Here is a 21,447-nt window from a genome sequence, read left to right on the forward strand (position 1 = left end):
ATACGTCCATTTGCACAGCATTTTTCCAGTAAGCACTATTATTAAGTTTTACATATGAAAAAAGGTAAAAGAAGGTATAAGACTTGGCATGGTCACATGACTAGCAGTGACAGAGCTGCATGTCAAGACGGCTCTGTGATTCCAGAGCCTGTGTTCAAGGCTAAGAGTGGAGGTCAGGATGAACAGGAAGACAGGGCGGCCATTGCTGTATAATAAAATGTGGTTAGGAGCTGGGGATATGAAGGCTACAAAGGATGGGATGATGAGAGCCCTGTGCCTCCAAATAGCAATGACTTTTTGTATGTGCATACAGTAGTACAGGTTCTGAGTAGTACTGGGAGTTAGAGGAATGCCTGTCTTCCTCTATCCTAAGGTTCTCCCATAGAAGAGACTAGTCAGCCTGTGATGATCAAACCCTTTGCAAATTCTAAGCAAGGTATTGGTAAGAAGTTATTATGTTGCCTAGAAGGAAACCTGAGCCCTGAGTTGAAGGCAGACATAGGATTGAATGGTTTCATAAACTTGACTTACATGATAAACATCAGGAGCCTCCATAGCAAGATGAAGGAGACCCAAGGATGAGGAGACCTTTAGAAGAGGCCATTAGGATCTAAATCGTCTCATTTCTGGGGACCAGGAGAACAAGAGCATGAATTGTCAGCTAGGAAAAACACCCAGAGAAGTTGTCACCAAGGCTTCTCCAGGAGAATGAGTACGGATCCAGCCTTGGCAAACTTCTCATTACTCAAGATCCTTAGGAGGCTTGCTGATCATCTTAGTCCTCTCCACTGATGCCCTTTTAGTCCCTATGGTCTTCGATTTTGACCTCTGTCATGATACGAATTATTCATCTTCTCCATTATGATACGTGTCATTGAATCCTGAATACTTGGTGCTATTGACAACATTGTAATGGGTAGCCATTCCAGCTTTGATCTGGAAGTTCCAATCCCCATTGAGGTTTCGGTAACTGTCACGCCTACAAGGCGGGGCCAAGAGAGGACCCTGAAAACCCGAGATCCGGATGCACTGGCTCTCTTGGTTCCTGGACCCAGGATGCTGAAGGTAGACCAAGCAGAGTTCTCCAGAGAACACCGCCGGACTGTGCCACACCTTTCCCAGACCCTGTAGCCTATCCCTTCACTTGTAAGTTACCCCACAAAATAAACCTCCCTTTTAACAATGTGGAGTGGCCTTAATAATTTCACCAATACAACATTTCTTTCACTCTTTCATGGAAGTAATAAAAGCCTTCAGTGTAGCTGTTTTAGTTTATTTTCACCAGCTCTTCACGTACATCCAAAGACTCACATAGTTTTATTTGAACTTGAATCCCTTTAGGTGAGGTGTAGCCCTGAGAGAACTGCAAGTATCATAGCAGAAAATCTCCAAGAAAAGGAATCTAAGCTTAGCCCCAGCTCTGCCCACATACAGAAACATCTAAGAGAAAGAATACCCCAAGGAATGAATTTTCATAGACTTGGTTATGCAGGCATGACCGAAGGTGAGGACAGATTCAAGTAAACACACACGCAAAGAGAGAAGCAAACTGAAGGAAGAAAGTCAAATCTTTGCTTTGCTGAAAGTAGATCTCACATTTCTAATGAGCATAAAGAAAGGTTAACTACTTGATTTTCCCACCTCTTTTTAGCACTTATAGTACGGAAATGAATTGTTCAATCAAGAAAAGGACATAAGGCAACTACCAGCTTCCAACATTGTCGACAGTAGGTTGGTGGGGTTTTGTTTTTGTGTTGCTCATGGTCAAGATAAGTGCGTCATTTTGACAGCTAATATACACCTGCTCATGAGGATTGGTGAGATGAGAAATGAGAAAACTTAATAACAAGTATGTTTTAGTCTTATATACCACCTAATCTCTAAATACTATGAAATTTCTGGCCCACAGTTATCATTGCTAAACATCATCAATAAAGAAATGTATTTGGACCTTTCAACTCTTAGTAACCATCAACTACATCATTGTAGTTCAGGAGCATAGAAAATAACGACAGAAAAGGCTGTATTAACCTGGTTCACACATGAAATCCTCAATTACACTCAGCCATTAGGCACATGAACTAGAATGAGACTCAGTCTGAATTAATCCAGACAACAGCTAGTGCACAATTTATATATTGAAAATAATCGATGTGCTCACTTGATGTCTACGGGTATATTTGCTTGTTTTGTTGGTTGGGGTGCTGGACATCCCTGACAAAGGGGATGATGGTGAGAGGGTGTCACTGAGGCAGGGTATAAAAGTTGGGAGACCTAAGGAGTTCTTATTTTATTCAAGTTGAATGAGAATCTTTGGGTGGGTTTTGAGAAAGGTGTAATATGACCAAACCACACTATGATTTCATTTTTTTTTTTGGTTGTGTTTTTAAATATCTCAATCCTGCTACATAGAGGATGGGCCTGGGGTGGGGCTTTTGGGAGAAGAACAAAAGTGAGAGGGACTGAGATAGATAAAGAGGGTATCTACAGCAGAACAGCAAGAGGTAGAAGAATGACATGTGGAAGGGCATCATTCCTTGGGTTCCTTTTATCTTAAATTTGAAGTTTTCATATTTTCACCTCTGTGTGAATCTGATGGAGTCCATCTGCAACCTGCTCCCTGCTGTTGAAGGGTTCTTAGGTGGAGGAGGAGAGAGGAATGAGAAAATATCAGAGAGAAAGATAGACCTAGACGATGAGGAGAAAGACAGAGACACAGGATAGCTTTGAGAGGGGCTGGGTCAATATCCAACAGCAGCTTCATTTATTCAAAAGGGCTTTTTTATACAAATGCCAAGGGGCAAGGCAAAAGATCTCACCCTTGCAAGATCAAAGCACACCATACAGCCAAGTGTAAACCCTTCAAAACACCTGGTAACCACGCCCCTGGTCAAATCATCCCATTATGCAGCCCTGCTGGGGCAAGCTCAGATTCTTTAACCCTAGATAGCCTCTGTAGGTCTCCACGCACCTCCTAAGCCCAATAAATATCATATCGTGATCCCTGAAAACAGCAAGTTATATGAGCAGCTCCTTTGTTCTTGCCTTCTTTCACAGCACTGCAGATATTGGAAAAATAACTAAAAAGCAATATTGCCTAGTAGAAGCATCAATAACTGCTCTGGAACCAATTCTGCCTCACATAATTTAATAGACTTTAACAGGGACTCTTCAAACAGCTGATTTAATTTAGACAAATCAAGATTTAAATCCACAAAATGATTAAGCAGTCAGCTTTAAATAGTGATGTTGGTTTCCTCTCAACTGTATATCACTTCTCTGTGTTGTGGTGTGTTGTGTTGTGTTGTTGCTGTTGAACCTTACATGTGCTCAGCCAACATAACACCACTGAGCTACATCCACATCCACACTTGGTTTTTATGACTTTATTTTGAGACAGAGCCTCACTAAATTCCTCAGGCTGACCTCAAATTTGTAATTGTCTTGCCTCAGCTACCCAAGGACTGCTGGGGTGTGCCACTGCACCCAGCTGAACTATCAACGTGAATAAATATTGATAAATATCAAACAATTTCAATTAACTTACAAATATACACAATTTTATGAGAAGTATTGGCTTATTTAATCTTCTTTTTTTAAAAAAAACATAGTTTTTTTAATTAATTTTTTTTAGGAATTTCACATCATGGGCCCCAGTCTCACCCATTTCCCAGGCCTTCAGTATCTGCACTTGAAGCACCGCCCTGACAAAGGAAAACTAAAAAATAAAAAATATAAATAATTTTTAAAAAACCAAAGCAAAACAAAAACAAACAAACAAATAAAACACTTCCTTCCTCCATCTTTCCCGCCTCTCCATCAGCTCTTCGTTCATCCTGGTGTCATTGGGAGCTGCTATGTATCACACAGTAGACCCTTTTGCCCACACAGCTTTACTTGCAAACGTCCATTGTGTACTTTGTTGCTGGTCAGGTTCAAGGCCTCTGGCTTCTGATGCACCGTCAATACTGGACCCTCACCTCATCTCCTCTCGGATATCCTGCTCTTGCCCTGAGTCATGGAGATTCTGTGGCTATCATTCCACAAGACCAATCCCTTCACACACTCCAGCAGGTCATAGATGGGGTAGATGTTGGGGAGTGCCTACGTAAAGCCCTGGATGTGTGTCTGGGTGACACCTGAGTCTGGGTCACTGGGACACCCCCCCCCTCAGGTTAGGGGCGGAGCCAGATCTCCCATGCTAGGGGTGAGAGGTGAGGCCCACTTTCCCAAGTGTAGGAGGCCAGCTCTTCTCTTAGGGGCGGGGCCAGCTATCCCATGCTGGAGTAATTGGGGTCCATTATCCCAGAGCCGGCAAGGGGCGGAGCCAGCTCAACACGGCCCTGTACTGCAACACATGGTTCACACATGTTTTGCATGGGCCCCTGGGGTATCATGGACAATGAACATCAACACAGACCTCAGTTGCGGTAGGACCACAGTCCCAGACATGGCCAACAGCAGCAGGTTGGTCCCAGATATCACCATGGCCCGGGTAACAACACAGACCTCTCAGATAGGACAGGACCCAGCCCCAGTGTGATTCCTGGAGTCCCATATGGCCCCAGGTGGCAGCCCAGACCCTGGACAGTTGCAAGGCCTTTGATGGTAACAGGAGCCACAGATCTCAACACAGACCCTGCCTGAGGTAGGGCCACAGATCCAGGCATGACCCTTGGCAGCAGCTCAGGCCAGTCAACACCATGGCCACTAGTGGTAATGCAGATCGACGTGGCCCCAGCCACAGCATGTCCCTAGGTCCCCAGCATGGCTACAGGTAGTAGCCCAGAACCTGGGCATCTGTGTGGTCTTTGTTGGCGACATGGGTCATGAACACCAACACAGACCAGCTACAGTAGGACCCAGACATGGTCCATGGCAGCAGCCCGGCCTGGCCCGGATGCCACCATGGCCCTGGGTGGCAATGCAGCCCACTCAGATCGGGATGGCTCCTTTGGTGACATGGCTCTCAGGCACCAATGTGGCCACATGTTGGCCACATCCTCAAGGCCTTTGGTGGTAACAGGAGCCATGGACATCAACATAGAACACAGCTGCGACAGGGTCACAGACCCAGACATGGCCCTTGGCCGCAGCCCAGACCCAAATGTCACCAAGGCCCCAGGTGGCAAGCAGGCCTCCCACATCAGCCCATTACTGACTGCCTTTGCCTCTTCAGATCTGCCTCTCTCCACAGGACATGAGCCATTCTGCCTCTCTCTCTCTCTCTCTCTCTCTCTCTCTCTCTCTCTCTCTCTCTCTCTCTCTCTCTCTCTTTCTCTCTCTCTTTCTCTCTCTCTCTTCTCTCTCTCTCTCTCTCTTTCTCTCTCTCTCTTCTCTCTCTCTCTCTCTTTCTTCCATACCCCACCATATATTTGCTCATCATAATGGCGCTGGATGACCTGCACTGCAAGGCAAGTCCATGATTTCTTCTCCCCACCTAGGACAAACGGCCCCAGGTGGGCATGTGTGTGTCCTTCTCATTTTCTTTTCTTAAGTAATGTTCTATTTATTGTTTGTTTGAAATTCTCATATATGCATACAATGTATTTTGATCATATCCTCACAACACCACCTCCTTCCAACTCCCCTTAGGATCTACCAACCATCTTTTTCCTGATTTGTTGTCCTATATTATTATTACTATTACTATTATTACTATTACTACTATTATTAGCCTTCTGCATCCAATTAGTGCTGACCATATATGAATGAAGTTGGGGCCATCTGATGGGGTGTGGGCAACCTACCAGCAGCCACATCCTCCCACAAAAAAAAAATGGCTCTCCCTCCCCCAGCATCCATCTACCGCCAGTAGGTCCTCGGCTACAGGTGGGGCCTCTCCCATCCAGGCTGGATTTCCCTGGCTTGATCTTGTGCTGAGACCCCCAGCTGCTGTGCATTGATCTGGCAGCTCACATCCAGGAGGCAGCACTTGACAGCTCTCCTCCTAGTCCTCTGGCTCTCTCGTTCTTTCTGCCCTCCCTTCCACCATGTTCCCCGAGCCTTGGATGGAAGAAGATAATATAGATGACCCACCTGTGGCTGAATACCCACCATCACTTATTCTCAGCACTTTTTCAGCCAGTTATGAATCTCTGCGTTAACCACTCGGCAAAAGAAGCTTCTCTGCCCGTGGTTTCAAATCTATGAGTATAAATCTAAGTAGTAAGAGGGTAGTTTGACATGGCTGCCATGCAACACCACCAGTAAGTGCCTCCCTGGGATCTAGGATCTCCCCAACATCCTTTAAATCCAGCTGGAGAGACCTGTTCTGTCATCCTGTCTATGGGTGGATGAGCACGCTACCTGATTTGTAACTTCTTCATTTCTGAAGATCACCTTACACGTCTGCCCCTTAAGTTCAAAAACATGCCTCTGTCCCTCACGATAACTTACAATAATTATTTTCACAAAATCAGACTTTTAAAAAGTCAGAAGTTAAAGTATGAAAGCTGACTTATTCTAAGGGATGGACCTAGAGATGCCCTTTAGACAAATGGAATGTAGCGAAAGTATCAGCATGCCACTTCCATGCGTAGTCTATAAAAGACTGATTTGTCTTCTGGGTGCTCGCTCTCTCCCTCCCTCTCCCCATCACCTCTTTTCTTCCCTCTCTGCCAATTCCTCTGAGAGGACTCATGTCCATGTTCTCAGCTGTGCTATACAGAGGCCTGATTGGAAAGAAACTCAGAGCAACTTCTGCCCCGCAGCCACAGTGAGGACTCAGTCCAGTAACTCTTGAGGAATTCAATGCTTCCAACCACCGGGAGTGAGCTTTGCAACCCCTTCCCCACTGGAACCTGAGACAAGACCCATGATATGATCAGTACTGATTGGCTGTAACGTGTCAGAATCCCTGGAACAGATACCCACAGAAATTGTACACAGATTCTTAAAACTGTGGCATATGGATACTGCTGTTTCAAGCCACTAAGGTGTAAGTTAGTTTTTACATGGCAATATCTAGGTAAAACAATTTGCTAAGCAAGTGTGGCTCACCAATCAAAACATAAAAGTTCTAAAAGCCAGTGAAGGGTCTTAGCTGTTTGGACATTGTGCGTATCAAATGTCCTACTCATTATATATATATGAAAAAGTATTTGTTAATGAATAGATGGACAAATAATTGACAAAACAAAGAAATACATACCACAGCAACAGAGACTATGGCTTTGGGGCTATTGTTTCCCAGTTTTTAGTTAGAGGAAAGTTACATGACTAGTAGTGTTTTAATAAGTTATCTGAGGTAAATGATGATATATGAACAGTTATATCATGTACCAGTAACGTCCATATTAAAGGGGATATAATTAAATGATTCATTGTTAATAATCAATAACTAATACTAAAGTTGAGACTGAAAATTACCCAAACCCTAACAAAGATGTCTCCCTCTGGGACAAAAGGGGGGACTATATGACACACGGAGGCCCCCGGTGCCGCCAGGATGAATGAAGAGGCGATGGAGAGGTGGGGAAGAAAGAGAAGCGAAGAGGTTTTTGTTGTTTGTTGTTCTGTTTTGGGTTTTTTGGAGGCCGGGGTGGTTCTTGTTGTTGTTGTTGCTGTTGTTGTTGTTGTTGTTGTTTGCCTGCTTGCTTGCTTATATGGGTTTTTTTTTTTTTGGTGGGGGTGCTGCAGGGGTGAGGGGAGGATATGGGGGGCACTGGGAGGTGAGCAGAATTGGGGTGCATGATGTGAAACTCCCAAAGATTCAATAAAGAAGTTAAATTTGAAGGCTGGAGAGATGGCTCAGCAGTTAAGAGCATTGGCTAATCTTCCAGAGGTCCTGAGTTCAATTCCCAGCAACCACACGGTGGCTCACAACCATCTGTAATGAGATCTGGTGCCCTCTTCTGGCCTGCAGGGATACGTGCAGACAGAACACTGCATGATAAATAAATAAATCTTTAAAAAAAAAAAAAAAAAAGGCCGGGCGATGGTGGCACAGGCCTTTAATCCCAGCACTCAGGAGGCAGAGGCAGATGAATCTCTGTGAGTTCGAGGCCAGCCTGGTCTCCAAAGCGAGTTCCAGAAAAGGCGCAAAGCTACACAGAGAAACCCTGTCTAAAAAAAAGAAGAAGAAGAAGTTAAATTTTTAAAAATGGCCACTGGACTGGGGAGATGACTGTCAGGGGAGCAACTGCCACTCAAGGGTGAGGAATCTAGTTCAATCTCCAGAATTCAAATTACAAATGAATAAATAAATAAAACAGAAAAAATTCTCCCCCTTTGGTTTGCACATTGTTCAATATCTGGAATTCATAGAAACAAATATAGTCAGGATTTTAACCGCAAATAATAACATTTGTGCTTTTTACACTCTGGAAAGGGCATAATTACACATAATTACAAACACACGAGTGTGAGGAAAGCCACAGACAAGCAGTGGAGAAAGGACATGATTTTTCTGCCAACCTGGGCCTGCTCTGTAGACACGTGACTTGGAGTGGCACACCTCATCCTGCGGCTTTGATATTGGAGTGGTCTATGCTGTCCATGGCAGCTCGTGGCCCAGGAAATAGAGCTAGCAAATAAAAACACAGAATGATTACATTCTAAATTTCATATTAACAATAAATAGTTTTCATATGTGTCCCAGAAAACCATTTGTCATTTATCTGAAATTCAAACCAAAGTGATGTTATGGGATGTGTCTATCCCTAAGTTCATTGGTTGAATTCCCCACCACTGCCCTGACTGTATGTGAAGAAGGGCTTTTAAGTACACTTAAGTGAGATCATGAATGTAGAATTCTAATCTAACAAGATGAGTGGGCTTGTGAGAAGGGGAAGAAATGCAGAATCTGTCCGTGTGTACACATCAAGGAGAGGCCACAAGGACACCGTGACAAGGTGGCCACTGGAAGAGATCTCCCTCCAGGAACCAAACCAGCCTTGGTTATAACAGCCGTCAGAAATGTGCAAGAACAAATTCCTACCTAGTCTGTGGATTTCCACACACTCTGTATTTTACTTGTCAGCTCTATCAGTGAGGCCAGATATGAGGGAAAAGGGAAAGAGAAGCAAAGACTCTGTTCTCTGATGTCTCTACTGACCTTGCTTTATCTAAAACCATGGTGCAGAACTAGCTGTCAACTTTCAATGCACACTATGCCTCAAGCTGCACTTTTGATGGCTCTTGATGTGTGTCTTGATACCACCCTCGTGAGCATGTGCATGTGAGTGTGTATGTATGTGTGAGTGTGTATGTATGTGTGTGTGGTGTGTGTGCACTCACAAGCTCACATATGTACATATGTGTGTTATTAGGAAGAAGAAAACAGGGATATGTGATCACATTGGCTTTTCACTCATCGAAAGAGAGGCTGTATCAAATCAGAGCAGTATCACCGTGACATGTCCAAACATTAGTCCTACTGATTTTTCTTCCTTGGTAAAATATGTATGAAAGATACTTTGGGGAAATCTTTGAACTGGATTCTTGTTGTGTTGTGGGGGCGGGGAGGGAGAGCAATCCTATACAGTGCATAATGCTTAGAGTGTTGTTGCTTTTTAATCTCCAAGTGGCAAACACTACTCACGTTACCAAATACCACTCATGTCACTGCTTGGATACCTTTAAATTAATCTGTATGGTGAGCTATTTGAGGGAGGCTTGACACTAAAACAGTAATTCCTGGATTTATGTTATAAGGCCCATATTCAGGACTAACAAGAGGTCACGAGTGTGGAATCACCTAGAACATGTGATTCAAATGAAGCCAACCCAGACGGAAAGAATGTTCCCTAAATATCATTATGCTAAGCACGTGTACGAGTGTGCATATGTGTGTGTGTGTGTGTGTGTGTATGTGTGTGTGTGTAAGGAATAGGGTCAACTCAGAGAAATATAGTCAGTACTCAGATGTCTATTTTCACTGCTGTCCTAGAGAAAAATTTTTGTCATGACACACTTGTCATAATTAAGGAGTAAGAGTCATAATTTGGGTATGGGAGTCAACCCTCAACTCCAACCTCCCACGCATTATCTACCTCAACCTTCAACTCCAACCTCCCACTCATTATCTACCTCAACCCTCAACTCCAAGCCCCAAACTTGTAAGATCAGGAAACTCCTCCATCATCAGAATCAGCAGATACTTAGGAGAAAAAAAAAAAAAACACAGCCACTGGCATTTCCTTCCAGCTAAATCTGAGGCGGCAAATTTTCCAGACATACATAGGGACTGAGGCTGGGACAAGGTCACCTGCCGTAGAAGTTTCAATGCACACCTTAGTGGTGGCGCTCACAGTGGAGACCTAGTAAAAATATGCTGCTTACTGCATGAAGAGAACGTGACACCTTTGAGGAAATGGTAGCTAGGGTTAGGCACCTCCTAGGAAATGGAGTCCAGCCCTATGCCTGAAAAGATTTCAATGATAAGACCATTTCCTAATCTCTTCCATGTATGGGAGAACTAAGGAAGCCAATAAGAGACTATCACCAACAGGAAACTATCACCACCCATAAACCCAATAGAGCAAGAGAAGAAGGAAAGGGTCCTTCCTAAATGCAAGGAAAGCTGGTGCACAGCTATGCATCCTTCCCAAGAGAAGGTGTAGTCATGGGCAAAGGCCGTCTGCTGTGGGATGTCTTTCTGTATGCTGTGAATATGTGTTGTCTGATTGGCTGATAAATAAAGCTGCATTGGCCTATGGAAAGGCAGCTTAGAGGCAAGCAGGAAATCCAGGAGGAAGATAGGAAGAAGAAAGGCAGAAGTGAGAGAGACACCAGCACCGCCAGAAGCAAGATGTAAATACTGGTAAGCCATGGCCACGTGGCAACTTATAGATTAATAGAAATGGGTTAAGTTATAAGAGCTGGCTAGTAAGAAGCTTACCATAGACCATACAGTTTGGAAATAATATTAAGCCTCTGAGTGATTGTTTTATAAGCAGCTGTGGGATTGTGGGTAAGAGAGATTTGACCCGACCATGGGCCAGGCGGGACACAGGAAAATTTCCGACTACAGCAGCAGCTGAAGAAATCAGGCTTAAGCGGGAACAGAGTGAAGATTAGATGTCCCTTCTCTCCAATGGTCTCTGCCATTCACCACAATCTATTAGCAAAAGAGCCCATGTGATATGGTATAGAAGCTCAGTGCCCCCAGTGCATGACCAGGACAGGGACCTGCAGAGGTCCAACTGGTCCCAGAAATGAACAAAGCAAAAACTCACCCAGGACACTTCATTTCTGAGTTGCACAGCATTGCTCTTTGAAATAGCAGAAGCCTGTCTTTTGTTAAATAATTTCATAAATATCCATCAGAGTTCAATGAGTCTGCAAAATCAAGTGCATTGTAGTGGTGTTTTTACTTATTAAATACTTGGGCATAAAGCTCTTTGCCAGAATCTAGGATGACAGGCTAACAATGACAATAGCTAACACTGGTAGCTATTTGCAGCCCACTTACCACATTCCATATCCAGCTAAGTGCTATGTGGGCATCGTTTTACTGCATTTGTGTGCCAACTTCATGGCTGTATGAGTTGGATTCAGTTTCCTTAATATTACTGACATCTGACTCGTAATGTGTATGGGTTAGTTGCTGTCTTAGTTAGGGTTTCCATTGCTATAAAGTGACACCATGGCCACAGCAATGCTTATAAAGGAAAACATTTGAATGGGGCTGTCATACAGGTCAGAGATGTAGTCCATTATTGTCATGGCGGGAAGCATGGTGGCACGCAGTCAGACATGGTGCTGGAGAGGTAGCTGAGAGTTCCACATCTGGATCCGAAGGCAGCAGGAAGTGACTGAGACACACTTCCTCCAACAAGGCCACACCTACTCCAACAAGGTCACACCTCCTAGTAGTGCCACTCCCTATGGGCCATTTATATTCAAACTACCACAGTTGCTTAATGTCAGCTGTCCCGATTGAAATTCACATTAATCTAACTGCAAATCTTGGTCCCTGACTTTAGGGAGCACATAGTTCGGTGGCGACTGGTTACTGAGAGAGGACTAGGTAGATAAATAGATAATAGATGGACAGATAATAGATACATTAGATAGGCAGGCAAGCAGGCAGACAGACAGACAGATAGATAATTGGACAGAGTGAAGAAAGTCCTTTCCACACAGTGACCCTCTAGAAAGAATTACATGAACTGTAATAAGTGAATGCACTTAAAACCAGGCACATGAAGGGAACTCCCTGGAATGTCCACATTATCTCTGTGAGAAAGGCATAGGCTCACGCCCCTACCTTAGTGGCTCTCAATTCTGGCTGTACTATTAGTATCCTTTTCAAAACTGCCCTGCAATCCTTCTTAAGCCATTTACACTGCAATTCTTAGGACTGAAATAGTGGTTTTAACTCCTCCTTGAGAAACTATTACATTTAGCCACAGGTGAGAACAAATGAATTATTCTGAAATTTATTGTAAATAGGAGCAATGTTCTATATTATATCTTACAACTGTCTTACATATAGTTCAATGTTAAATCAAGGAAACTTAAATAAAATGATTAATGGAGGTAATTCATGAGCGGGGATATTCCTAAAATAACATTGTAGTTATATTGCTTGGGAGGACTCCAGTGAAAAAAAATGAAATTCCTTAATTATTTTTTCTTCAATTTGTAAAGGACCAGGACCCTTGTAGTTTTCCTAATGAGTGATCAGCACACACTGTTTCCTCAAGAGGCATGTGTTCATCCAAGGGTCAGGAAGCTAACTGAGCTATTTCCATCAACATCCTACAAGTAGCCTGTGAATTGGAGGAAAGAAAACCACAGGGAAGTCATAATGGGTTTGGTGACCTGGTGCGGATGTCCTGAAGCTTTATAATTGTAGGGGAGGAGGAGGAGGCAAAAAGAGGGGGTGGGGTGAGAGACACTACATAGAGCACCCGGAATGAAAACACACCCACAGGACTGGAGTCAAACAGGAAGGCAAGAGGGCTCTGTGATACATTACCTATGATCTGGATCTGGCTAAGCTAAGAGAGTTAATGAAGTAGTGAAGTCTGTAAGCCTGTAACATTTATTTTCAATCATTGATGTGAACAGCGAGAGGGAGGGAGCGGGAAAACCTGCAGAGGAAACCATTTGCTTAGGTGCATAAAAAAGAGGGAGAGAGGGCACCAAGAGGGACTGCGTCTGTAGCAGGTGGATAAGCATTTCAAACCACCAGAAAGAACTGCAAAGGCAAGGACCAGATGGACTTGATTATTGCCACCGCTGCCGTGAGGAAAAGGGTCTCGTGTTTCTGAAACCTGGGAGCAGCCCCGCTGTTTCTTTACTGCTCTTCAATTTCATGCGGGTAGAGGGAAGTTTGAGACAACTTCAGTATGCTTAATTACATTTTCCTCACATCACCAGGGAGGCTACCTGGAAAACAGGACCCCAAGAAAGATACAGGGATCACCCAATGACAGAGAAATGGAATGAGATCTACATGAACAGCCTGGACATGAGTGGGGGTAATGAAAGGCGAGGGTTGAGGGAAAGAGAGCTTGGGGGAGCGGGAGATCCCAACTGGATCAACAACAGAGAGGGAGAACAAGGAATAGGAGACCATGGTAAATAAAGACCACATGAGAATAGGAAGAAGCAAAGTGCTAGAGAGGCCCACAGAAATCCACAAAGATACCCACACAACAGACTGCTGGCAGTGGTCGAGAGACAGCCCGAACTGACCTACTCTGGTGATGGGATGGCCAAACACCCTAATTGTTGTGCTAGAAACCTCATCCAACTACTGAGGGATCTGGATGCAGAGATCCATGACTAGGCCCCGGGTGGATCTCTGGGAGTCCAATTAGCAAGAATGAGGAGGGTTTATATGAGCGAGAATTGTTGAGACCAAGGTTGGATAAAGCACAGGGACAAATAGCCAAATGAATGGAAACACATGAACTATGAACCAATGGCTAGGGGGTCCCCACTGGATCAGGCCCTCTGAATGGATGAGACAGTTGATTGGCTTGATCTGTTTGGGAGGCATCCAGGCAGTGGGACCAGATCTTGTGCTCATTGCATGAGTTGGCTGTTTGAAACCTGGGGCCTATGCAGGATTGTTTGGCTCGGCCTGGGAGGAGGGGACTAGACCTACCTGGACTGAGTCTACCAGGTTGACCTCAGTCTGTGGGGAAGGCTTTGCCCTGGAGGAGATGGGAATGGGGGGGGGGGGGGGGGGGGGTTGGGGGGAAGGTGAGGGGGACGGGAGGGGGGAGAACAAGGGAATCCGTGGCTGATATGTAGAACTGAATTGTATTGCAAAATAAATTAATAAAAAAAAAAAAAAAAAAAAAAGAAAAAAAAAAAAAAAAAAAAAAAGTAAAATAAGTGAAGTGTTGCGGAATATTATTTTAGCTAGGCAAAGATGTGTTACACTTGTTTACGCTTCGGAATATGACTTTAACTGTGTAAAGGTGTGCTGCATTTGTTTGTACTGCATTTGTTTACTTATGTAAAGCTGTGTTGCATTTGTTTCACCTTGCCTGCCTAAGGCACCTGATTGGTCTAGTGATAAGTCGAATGGCCAATAGCTAGGCAGGAGAGGGATAGGTGGGGCTGGCAGGCAGAGAGAATAAATAGGGGGAGAACTCTAGCCTTGGAAGAAAGAAAGAAGGAGGAGGAAAGAATGAGGAAGACGCCAGGGGCCAGAAGCCAGGCAGCCAGCCAGACATGAGAAGCAGTGAAAGTAAGATCTACAGAAAGAAAAGTAAAAAGCCCGGAGGAAAAGGTAGATAAAGAGAAACAGGTTAATTTAAGACAAAAAAAAAAGTTAGCCAGAAACAAGGTTAAGCTAGGCCAAGCATTCACAACTACTAAGAAGTCTCCATGCCACAATTTGGGAGCTGGTTGGTGGCCCAAAAGAAAAAACCTGGTACAGTGAAGAGGAAATGATGATAAGTGAAAAACACAGTAAGAGGGAAGAGTTTATAGTATGCTCAGTAGAAATGGAAGTCCTGTTTCGGTTCTGACCACCCCAGAGGTAAATACAGAGGGACAAACAGAGCCTGTGGCATGAAGATTCATTGTCAGTAAGAGAAATATCACAGGGTAACTGAGAAGCACGATGAATTCTGGTCCTTTTTTCTAGTTTTCCTTAGGTCTGACTGAGGAATTGTAGTACATGATGCTTGATCAATGTTCATATTCAGAAATAATTCACACAATTAAATTAATATCTACTACTTCATTATCTGACAATTTTATGTTTTGTGGTTAAAAACATGAGAGCTCCTCTCTTAGCAAATAATCAATATACAATAAATTACTAACCATTGTCATTGCCTTTAGGATAGGCCTAGAGAGGCCCTTCCTTAGCTTTTGCCTGAGAAAGTCCTTAGCATTCAAGTGTGAAGAACAGCTTTGCAAGGAAAAAAACAAAAACAAAAAACAAAAAAAACCCACTTCCAATAGACAGTTGCTTTCTTTCAGCAACTTTAAATATCTCATCTCATGCTCTCCCTGACTACAAGGTTTGTGCTGAGAAGTCTTTTGATTGCCAAATAGAAGCTTCCTTAGTGTTTTTGTTTTTGTTTTTGCTTTTGTTGCTCTCAAGGAAGAAGGAACTCTTTTGTCCTAAATGTTTTATAGTTTGACTGTAATATAGCTCAGTGAAATCTTCTTTGGGGACTTTGAGCTCTGTGTAGCTAAATGTCCATGTATTTTCCCAAGCTTGGAAAGTCTTGGAGCATTATGAGCTTGGTTGTCTGTTTGATTTGTTTGCTTTTCTTCTTTCCATCTTCTGTTCTGTTCTGAAGATCCTACACTGAAAATGTTAGCTCTCTAAACGAAGCATTGAAAATGTCAAATGTCCCCACACCCATCAGCGTGTGGCCAGTACAAACTGGATTTGGTGGGCTATTGAAAAAAGAAAAAAAGGATAAGAAGTTGTGAAGGATAGGATGTGGGGGGTGAATCTGGGAGATGTTACAGGGAAGAATGGGTGAATAGTGAATATAATCAAAATACATCGTGTATATATATTAAATCCTCAAATAATAAAAATGTTAAACGTCACAAAAAACTTCAAATTTTTCTTGTTTTTTATCCTTTTAATAATTTTATCCTTTTAAATAATTTTATTTACTCTTTAGATTTTCCATAGATAGATAGATAGATAGATAGATAGATAGATAGATAGACAGATAGATCATATCTACCTGCATTGACCCCTCCAACTCCCCTTGGGCTCTCTCCCAACTTCAAGTTCTCTCCTTTAATAACCCACTGGGTCTAATTAGTGCCACCCATATGCACGGGGGTGTGGAGCATGTGCAACCTACCAGTGACCATATCCCCAAAGAATAATGACTCTTCTTCCAGCAGCCATCAGTTCCCAATAGCTTCTCAGCTAAGGGTCTGACCTCATGAACATCTTCCCCATTCATATTGAAATTTTGACAAAGAGACCTATGTCCTGAGAGCTTGCTGGACGTCTTTATAGCAATTATTTTTTTTACTTTGTCAGGGATTTTGTGAAGTGCCATCTATCTTGGTTAGGGTTTTATTGCTATGAAGAGACACCATGACCACAGCAACTCTTATAAAGGAAAAGATTTAATTGGGGCTGACATACAGTTTCATAGTTTTAGTCCAAGCATGGTGGCATATAAGCAGACATGGTGCTAGAGAAGGAACTGAGAGTTCTACATCTGAATCTCCAGGCAGCAGGAAGAGAAGGAATTATACTAGGCCTGGCTTGAGCTTCTGAGACCTCAAAGCCTGCCCCCAACAAGACCACAGCTACTCCCACAAGGCCACACCTCCTAATAGTGGCACTCCCTATGAGCCTGTGGGGGCCATCCATTTTCATTCAAACCACCACACCATCTCTTTGGGGTTAGATGCTGGGTTTATTGTGTCACTTTGGCAGAATCACGCTTCTCCAATTCTTTGTGGTCCTTGTAGACTTGTGTAGGTCTGTGCATATTTAAAGAAACCTTCCATACTTTATGGACTGGCATTAGTCTTGGTAAGTCTATGGGACACAGCAACATAGGTGCCTGGTCCATGACACTAACAACTATGTCACTTTCAGTGGTGAGAACATCAAGGACTCCACATTGAGAACAAAAACCAATGCAAGCAGCAGAGGACAAGAAGAGCTGATAGTGGACGTGAGGGCCAGCAATGCATGTGTGCTTGGTAATAGAACCAACATGTGGTACTTATGTGGCAACATAGGTTGGGTCTGAGCAGCATATATGACCCTAGCTACCATAAGCAGTTACAGTATGAACGGTGTAGGAAGTCAGCAACAGGAGTCAGTGTATGCCGGGGCTGGCATCATACTTATATTCTAGAGACCAGCTATAGATGTCTACATGCCAGGAAGGCTGGGTCGGCTGTTTTGTACACAGTAGCCACGATCACCCCAAGAGCTGAAGGACCCACCATGGTAGCAGCTGGAAAGCTCAGAGGAGGAGAGAGGAAAGAGGGTGGTAACTCTAGGAATTAAGCATGTAAAAGGGCCCCACTCAGTGCCTGGAGGCCTTGACAGGCAGGCACCACTACAGTAATGGGTATGCGGTGGAGAAATGGGAGAGAAGTGGAGTGGTTCCTGTGCTGTGGAGCGAGACGGAGCTGAAGACTCCACGGCAGTGAGGAACAGGCTGGCATGGGTGGCCTAAGCTGCCACCTGGGGCTGGCGTGATCTACAAAGGGAACTCCGGTCTCCAAGCACTAAAGAGGGAGTGCAGAAGAGCAGGCTGATTTGTCAAAAGCCATTCAAATTCAGTATCACTGGGGGAAAGTCAACATTAATATTCTCTGTGCAGAAACTAACATATTGAAGACTTGCTATTTTCAGTCAGATAAAAATCATTAGAACATGAATTTGCCTTCATCTGAGCCAAATGTGCTTAGCAAGTGCCTCACTGAAATCTGAACCTACTGCCGCAACTCTCTGAGAAATGGAACTGATCAAACAAGCCAGAGGAAGCAACCCGATTACAGCATAGAAACGGCCCTTATTTTGTCTAGCTTAAAAACAGTCCTTCGTTCTTTGGCTCCTGTCCCTTGTACGTGAGAACAGATGGGAGACAAAAAAAAAAGACAAATCGGAAAATGCGCGTGCCCTGATTGGCTGGAGGCAAGGTTCCCAAGAAAAGGTGAAACTGCTTCCACCCCAAACAACGAAAGATACACCACAAGGGCATAGAAAGGGCTTCGTGTAGACGGCAGAGGGCTTACACAAACATGGCTGCGGCGGCCTACGAACACAAAAGAAGGGAGCTCTGTTGGGCAACACAAGCTCATTGCTCTCTGATATCGATAAGAGAATGCTTTCTGTATTTTTAGTACTCTTCAATTTTTCTTCCCCCTGTGTTTATATCTTAACTTGAACCAAGTGATTCTCAACCATTGAGACTATCATAATTATCTGTGTAGATTTTTAAAGGTCACGCATAATAAATTCACGTGCTGTGGTTGCCACTGTATCAGAATTTTGACAGATTTGGGAACGGTGAGATGGCTCGGGATACAAATGCTTACAGTGTAGACACGAAGACCGGAGCTCAAGCCTCAGACTCCATTTAAAATGGACAGAATCGACTCCTGAGAAATTGTCCTCTGCCTCTGTGTATCTACCTATGCGTACATGCGCATGCCCACACACACACACACACACCCCACACACACACTACAACTATTATTCATTTATTACATTCTGACATGTTTTCTCTGGAGGCCTCTTGGACTGGCATGTGGCTGCCTTCTCTGTGACTTCTTACGGTCATTACTCGACAAGTGTATCCTGATGTCTATACGTCAGAATCCCCACTCTACACAGAAATATCAGTCAAATGCAATTAGGGTCCAGCCCAACGGCCTCATTTTCTTTTGTTCTTGTTGGTTTATTTTTGAGATTGTATTTTAGTCACATTTTTCCCTTCCTTTTCCTCCCTCCAAGCCCTCCCATATATCGCTCTCCTCCAAATTCATGGCCTCTCTCTTCATCAATTGTTATTGCATGCATATATCTTTTTGTATGTATATATATATATATAGTACATATGTATACATATATAGTATATACATCTGTAGATATGTGTACTTATACATATATATGTATATTCCCAAATATAATCTGTTAAGTCCATATAATGTTGTCTATGTATGTTTTCAGGGCTGACCGTTTGGCACTGGACAACCAATCAGTGTGCCCCTCCCTGTAGAGGAGTCTTATCTCCCGCTTGCTGTGGGATGTTCTGTATGTCAAATGTGTTGCTGATTGGTCAATGAATAAATCACTGATTGGTCAGTGGCCAGGCAGGAAGTATAGGCGGGACTAACAGAGAGGAGAATTGAGAGAACAGGAAGCTGGGTAAGAGAGACACTGCCAGCCACCATCAGGACAAGGAAGATGTAAAGTACCGGTAAGCCACAAGCCACGTGGCAAGGTATAGATTAATAGAAATGGATTAATTTAAGCTGTAAGAACAGTTAGCAAGAAGCCTGCCACGGCCATACAGTTTGTAACCAATATAAGTCTCTGTGTTTACTTGGTCGGGTATGAGTGGCTGTGGGACTGGCAGGTGAGAGAGATTTGTCCTGACTGTGGGCCAGGCAGGAAAACTCAAGCTACAAGGCAGTCATATGGTTGGGTTTACAACCAATGAGAAGGCAGAACAGAAAGTCTATATAAAGACAAACACTCAGGAAGTAGGTCTCTCTTGACTGAAGAGGCTAGCTGCAGCAGACGGGTAAGGCTCTTAGCTCTGATCTCTTAGCTTTCTTCTTTGCATTGGTTCTGTGTTTCTTATTTAATAAGACGGTTGGTTACATCTACAGTTGTCTCTTTGAAAGCTCTCAAGGCACCTTTTGTTACCATGAAAGCTAGTTATGAAGGAGGGGGCTTGTTTCTGAAATGCATGGTGTCTTCAGCAATAGGGACCTAGCTTCTGTGGTGATATTTTGTGTAAGCTCTAACAAATAAAGCTTGCCTGAAGATCAGAGGGCAAAGCCAGCCACTAGTTAGCCATAGAGGCCAAGCATTGGTGGCATATACCTTTAATCCCAGCACTTGGGATCTCAAGCCTTTGCTCCCAGTACTTAAGGAGGCACACGCGCCTTTAATCCCAGAACTAGGGAGGTTGAGACAGGAAGTGATATGGCTGGGCGGAGAAAGGAATATAAGGCAGGAGGAGAGAGGAGCTCAGGCTCTTTCAGGCTGAGGATTCAGTAGAGGTAAGAACTCGAGTGGCTCGTTGTTCTGCTTCTCTGATCTTTCAGCTTTCACCCTAATATCTGACTCCAGATTTTTAACTATAAGACCAATTAGGATTTGTGTTACAAGCTTCCCCCTCTGGAGGGTAACTAAGAGCAGCAGCAATGGGCTGGGAGTTTGGGGAGTCTCGTAGACAGCCCTGGCCAACAACTCAAAAGAGGGCTTCTCATGTCTGGCAGTATTATCTTTGTTGTCATTTTAAGTTTGAGAAAAAAATGTCTCTCTATAGCCCTGGCTGTCCTGGAACTATGTAAACCAGGATGGCCTCGAATTTACAGAGATCTGCCTGCCTCTGTCTCCTGGGTGCTGGGATTAAAGGCATGCGCCACTATGCCCAGCTTGGTATTGGGGATTTTGTTAGGTGGCTCTTAGAGGGAGCACCATCAGCCCCAAAGATAAAAGTTAATTTAATTAATGTATATATGTGTATATATTAATATGTATTAATATACACACTGAGTTACATATTGTAGGGTGGTTCTTGTTTGTTTTTTAGGTAAGTAGTTAATAGTATGATTCCTTGTTGCTTTTTCAGCCATCCAAACTGTTGACCTCATTTTAACCTAACCACCTCTTTGAAGAGCCTGTTTCCAAATACAGTCACATATGGAGTTGCATAGGGGTTGTTCCTTCAGTACATGAACTGATAGTGGGTGGATCAAAATTCAGCTCACAATATCTGCCAAAGTCTCATTCACAGTGTTCAGTGGGTCTGGGAAACTTACCTTGGAATTTCTACACTTAGAACTACCACAGGGAACCTAAAATGCACAGAATTATACTCTATGGACATTATAGTTTCTGATAGAAGTATTTCTAGTAGAAACAGCCTGGAAATATTTGCTACATAAAGTCAGAAATTGATTTGTGCATCTGTGCAATTCCATTTGTTTTACAGTGGCTACCACAAGTGTTTAGGGAATGGCCCCTTGTTTTCCATTAGTCATTGCTATGCCCTTCCTGGCTTTTCCCTTCTAGTTAGTCTCAATATTCAATCCACCGTGGACATGACTATTTCACTGCTGTGTTCTGTGGGACCATTATCTTCTCATCTCTCTAACTTCGATGAGGACTCACCTTGTACCTGTCCCCATATTTCTCCATTCTCCACCTCTATTCTCCCACAAGGCTCAAGGATCTAGACCTCCATTGAGAGAAATTTCTAGAATAATCCACATTTCAGATAAGCTAAATTCAGGGACACCTGCTACTTGTCATATCATCCTTGTATCTCCGTGTTGGCAACGTGG

At 43.6% G+C, this 21,447-nt stretch overlaps 1 long non-coding RNA gene across 1 annotated transcript in view; it reads right to left on the reverse strand.

Moving 5' to 3' along the window:
- The window catches only part of LOC128118598 (uncharacterized), a 73,490-nt gene that overhangs the window by 45,514 nt on the left and 6,529 nt on the right, over nt 1–21,447 (reverse strand). The window contains exon 2 of the long non-coding RNA XR_008221272.1: nt 8,419–8,527. This is a non-coding gene — a long non-coding RNA (uncharacterized LOC128118598). The remainder of the gene's footprint in view (nt 1–8,418; nt 8,528–21,447) is intronic.

This window comes from Peromyscus californicus, unplaced genomic scaffold (assembly GCF_007827085.1).
Source record: "Peromyscus californicus insignis strain IS unplaced genomic scaffold, ASM782708v3 Scaffold_22__1_contigs__length_63687245, whole genome shotgun sequence".
In the NCBI taxonomy this organism is placed as follows: domain Eukaryota; kingdom Metazoa; phylum Chordata; class Mammalia; order Rodentia; family Cricetidae; genus Peromyscus; species Peromyscus californicus.